The sequence below is a fragment of the Octodon degus genome, unplaced genomic scaffold (assembly GCF_000260255.1).
Source record: "Octodon degus isolate 3935 unplaced genomic scaffold, OctDeg1.0 scaffold00193, whole genome shotgun sequence".
In the NCBI taxonomy this organism is placed as follows: Eukaryota; Metazoa; Chordata; class Mammalia; order Rodentia; family Octodontidae; genus Octodon; species Octodon degus.
Window position 1 is genome coordinate 135,007 of NW_004524769.1, and position 5,681 is coordinate 140,687.

The following is a 5,681-nucleotide window of genomic DNA, read 5'->3' on the forward strand; positions in this document are numbered from 1 at the left end:
GTAACTGGGACCTTTTCAGGTCCAAAAGTCTCATAATAATCCTTAAGGGCATCACCAACCCTTTTCCGTCGCCTCTGATCAATAGTTCCTTCAACAGGGAACCATGGGCAAACTTGTTTAATATATTCAAAATATTGACATAAATCCTTAATTTTAACCTTTACTCCTTGTGCCTTTAATGCTTTACTCAAGCTTTCAACAAATATCTCATGTTCACTTAATGCCTGTCCCATTGCTGAAGGGAAAGGGGAAGGGGTTCCATCCGCTTACCGAGGTTCAGACATTGCAGCAGGCAACTGTGGTGCGGACCTCTTACTTTCTCTCTTGCCGGCTCTCTTGGATGGTTCCGTCGCTGAATCCTCCGTACCAGGTGCCCCACGTTGGGCGCCACTTGTCCCAAACCAGCATGTCAGTCAATGAAGGTCACCTGGGAGAGGAGCGGGGAATTGAGGAGGGGACAAATGACAGGAGATGCAAGAAATGCAGACAAGACAGGATTCGGATCAAGTCTCGTTTATTCAAAGGAAATTCTGGGTGTATATATAGTGGAGGCATAGAGAAATGATGTCTGCGGGTAAAAGGCGCGAGTAACTAGGCAACCAGGCTATGACAGGAAGTCTCACCTCCGGGGCATAGCAGGAGACTTATGGGAAATAGGCGGGGTAAGAAGAATTAGGAGCTCAGCTCAGAAGAGGTGGGGGAAGAGGAACCCGGAAATCCACTTGCAATAGGATTGGAGGCCTGGAGTTATTAAGCCTCCCACAGTCAACAAGACTCTGGCATAGAGAATGCAAAAAATTGTTCAAAAGATTGTACATCATGACCAAGCAGGCTTCATCTCAGAGATGCAGAGGCCATTCAACATACACAAATCAATAAATATGCCGCATCACATAAACAGAAACAGGGACAAAAATCACATGATCTTCTCAACACAGGTGGAAATTAGAGAAAATCTAACACCTATTCATGATTTAAAAAACCTGAAGAAAATGGATAGGTACAAAATGATCTTATCTCAATTTGGTGAAAGGTTTGGCCAATCTCCTGCCAAAATCATATTAAATGGAGAAAACCTGAAAACTTTCCCTTTAAAATCAGGAACAGAACAAGCCCATACACTATCACCACTCTCATTCATTACAGAATTTGAGACATTAACAAGAACAAGCAAGCAAGAGAAAGAAAAGGCACATGTACACGAAGGGGAGGAATCAAAGTATCAGCATACAAAAATGACAAAATCCTCTAAATGAAAGACCAAAAACTCCATCAAGACTCCTAAGATTAATATCAAATCCAGTAGCATGGAAAATACTCATGCAGTACGGAAGAAAGAGAAGAGCACTGCCTATATACCAAATAATGAATTCAACGAGAAAGAAATTGAGAAAAAATCCTTCACAATAGCTTTGAGGAACAAAATATTTGTGAATTAACCTAGCCAAGGAAATAAAAGATCTCTATAGTGAAATAATAGTACTCTGAAAAAGGTAATTGTAGGGGGCACCAGAGATGTGTTCTTGAATAGGCAGAACTGATACAGTGAGAACAGCCATACTGCCCAAACTGATACAATCCCAACCAAAGTACTGTCCCAACATCATTCCTCCAAGAGCTAGAGTAAACAACCCTGAAAGTCATATGGTACCAGAGGAGATAAGAACAGCCAAAATAATACTGGGTAGCAAGAACAAAAAGGACACATCACAGCCCTGGATCTGAAGTTCTATTACAAAGCTATAGTGATGAAAAATCAGAATGGTACTGGCACAAATACATACAATGGCTCAGTGGGACACAATGGAAGATGCAGAAATGTTCAGCTCTATGATCTTTGACAAAAGGGCCAAAAACATACACTGGAGGAAAGATAGCCTCTAATAAGTGGTGCTGGGAAAACTGGCCATCCTCATGCCAAAGACTGAACCTATACTTACGTCTCTCACGACATACCAAGCTAACATCAAAATGGATCTCAAATCTTTTTTTTTCTTTTTAATTTTTTTATAACTATTTATTGTTGTTGTTGTTATTTTTTCTTTTTAACCAATTTTGCAGGTTTATATCTGGTAACCTAAACAACTTATTTGAAGATAACATCACCTGATACAGCAATCATTGTTGAATTCCTATTACTTTTGTTTAATGAAATTTTGTATTGCTTTTTAAAAAAATAATTTGTGTTCTTTAATAATATCTACATTTTAAAATGGAACAATCTACTGCAAGATATAATAAGCAAAACTCTTAAAGTTACAGATGTAGGCAAGGATTTTTTAACAGAACCCAAACTGGACAAGAAATAACACCAAGAAATCAACAAATGGGATTCCATAAAGATTAAACGCTTCTGAAGAGCAGAGGAAAGTAGCAGAGTGAAGAGATAACCCCCAGAATGGCCAAAAGATTTGCCAGCTATTCCTCAGATGACTGATACCTGCAAGATATACAGAACTCAAGAAAACTAGACCTCCCCCCAAACAAAAGATTCAACCAAAAATGAGCAAATTAAGTAAGTAGGCACTTCTCAAAAGCACAAATGGCCCATACAATATGAAAAATGTTCATCATTTCTGGCCATTAAAAAATTCACATTGAGCTGGCTCCCCAGCCAGCTCAGTGGAATAAGTGCTTGCCTGGCCAGTGCAAGGTCCTGAGTTTGATCTTTGGTACCACCAAAACTTTAAAAAAAGTTCACACTAAAACTACACGAATAGTCCATCTTATTCCAGAAAGAATGGTTATCTCCAAAGAATCAAATAATAACAAATGCTGGTGAGGCTGTGGGGACAAAAATGAACACTCTTTCACTGTTCAATGTAAACTAGTCACAATGGAAATAATTATGGAGATTCCTCAAAAAAACTAAAACTACAAATTCCATTTGACCCGGGAATTGCCCTTCATCTTCCCCCAAAATGTTAAAGACATCATGTTAGAGTGGTCTGTACACACCCATGTTTGTAGCAACACAATTCACAATATCCAAATCTTGGCAACAGACTATACCTCCCAACGGATGAATAAAGAAAATTGGCATTTACATACAATGAAATATTACTCTGCCTCAAAACAGGATACAGCTAAGCCATTCGTAGCAAAAGGGATGCAACTTGAGACCATAATGTTAACTGAAATAAATCAGACATGGAAGCTTAAATAGCAAATGGTTTCTCTTACATGAGAAGTCCAAAATATAAGTAAAGAGCAAGATAAAAGGTCCTAAGAAGTAGGGGACAGGTCTTTTTCAGAAGGGAGGTGCTCACAAGCTGACGGGCAGATGGACAGGAGGAGGGGAAGAGGTAGAGATCAGCACCCAGCTGCACCGGGCAGAGGTGCCAGCTCCCGTGGGGTATGCGCAGTCCTGTGCTGGGACCAAGTGTTAATACAAATAAAGCTAAGGAACCAATGACCGCCACTGACCCCTACTGTCATTTAATGAGGCACAACCTCTCCCCGTGGTGCCCAAAGCAGTGTGCAGCATGGTGTCCTGACTCTGTCCTTTCAGGTCTCAACTCTTCACTCAGATGGCTTTGCGAGCCCCTGCCCTAGCCTTCTGAGCTCTCCTCCCCCTGCCCTGGGCCCCTTGTCTGCCTCAGTGGTGCCACTTGCCCAGTGGCCATGCTCTGGCTCTGAACCCGACTCCCAGCCTAAAGATTCCTCTGCAGGGCAGGCTTCCCACATGTGCATTGAATGAAAGTGAGATTAGTGCAACTAGAAAGGTTTCTGGTTTATTTTGTTGGGTTTTGTTTAACCACGCAGCAAAGGCACCTGTTTCATTTGAAGGTGATTTAATGAAACAAAATTCAGCTTTCTGTTCAACCTCCTCCTCTCCTATGGAAGGTCACATCCATGCACAGAATGGTGCTCTGCCCTACTGCACAAGCGCTCTGGTGCATAACTCGGTGTAGCTGACTGTATTTCCTGAAAGGCAAGCCAAAGCCGTGTTGTTGGTGAGTGCTTCCTCACCAACTGCACTTTTCAAAACACCCCGAGGCCTGGTAGGGTGGAAACGCTCCTCTCCCTTCAGAGCCCCGACAGCCCCTCAGCCACAGGAGCCTGGTGGGGAGGGAGGACATGTCACCACCTCTCCCCAGTGTGGTGATTTGTGGCCAAGCGGGGAGAGGCTGTGCTCTGAACCACATGCCCCCTGGTGCAGGCAGGCTAAGGGAAGATGAATGGTGTTAGAAGACAGACATCTGAATGCTTCATATTAAATTAGTCCCACAGAGCAGCCAGAATTCTCATTCCATAAATCACAAGGTAAAGTAAACCCACTCCCAGGCTTGATTGCTGCAACTCTGGCCTGTTCTCATAGATAATCGAGAACAGTCAGACATGTGTCTGAAATAGTAATAATTCCCAGCATATTCACTTGGTGGTAGTATGGTGACCCAGAATGTTCTCTGTTGCCAGAAACAGCAACACAGTGGGGTTGGCGGGGGGGGGGGCAGCTCTGCAGACAGGATCAGCTCCTCATGCCTGCTCTGACACTGCCAGGAGCTCCTGTAGGAGCTCAGGTGCCGGGTGCCCTGGAGCCAGTCACCCACTCCAAAGGGGACATGGTAGAGAGCGTCGGCAGTGTCTCCCCTTACTAAATGCAGCCACAGCACCATCTTGAGACCCAACTTCACATGGTGTCATTCTACAAACCATGGCCCTAGGAAGCACCTTGACCCTCCTACAGCCACTTCTCTCTCCGGTGACAGCATTCAGGGAATACTTCGTGTATCTGGGCATCTATCTAGGCTCGTTCCTCCTTGAGCTGACATTACAGTTTCTGGGAGACAAGGGAATGAAAGGAACATTGACCTGGCTCACGACCACTCAACTCAGGGCTCACCAGCAGAGGGGGCATCTGAGTGGTGGCTTTCTCTTCCAGAATATATAAAGGGCAGACTTTCAGTCTCTCCAACTATGTCAAACTACAGAAATCTGATTTGGATTCAGTGGTGAAATATGATTGGGAAGCAGGGGCTGGAGCAGCCACGATTCCATCTGGTTCTTGAAAGCTATCCTTGCTTAGCAGGGCTTTTCACTAGGATCTGCACCTGTGCTCACCTCTGCCCTAGAAGCCAAATCAAAATCTCAGTACAGCCACAAGAAATCACCACATGGCTTTGTGACAGCCAAGAGGGTAGAAATGGTTCCTCTAAGAGAAGGATCTGTGGACTTGGGGTCAAAGGTTGTCCTTGGGTCACATCTTGGGCTCCTGGGCCAGTGCCTGGGTACAAAAGTCAGGTGAGACAGTCCACATGGAAGAAGGGCACTGACACTTCAGGGTGTTGAAGCGTGCACCACCATGCTGAGCTCCTGCACCCTTGGTGTCTGTCTCACTGAACACTCACAACCACCCCGTGAAGTGTATTCTTTCCCTAACATTTCATCTTTCACAAATGGAGAAACTGAGCTTCTGTAGAGTGAGTGATCTCTCTCATGCCCACCAGCTGAGTGGCAGAGCCTGGTGTCTGTACCCCAGCTGGTCTCACCTTGAGGTCTGTCCAATTGCCATCACACGGACTGAGCCTTTGCGTGTTTCCAGTGCTGTGGAAATCTCAGATGTTATCATGGTTGCTCCAGGTCTCACTTCAGGTGTTAGCGGCTGCCTCCTTGGGTAATTTCCTTGATGCCCAGCTAGCAGCTGCCTCCTTGGGTAATTTCCTTGATGCCCAGCTAGC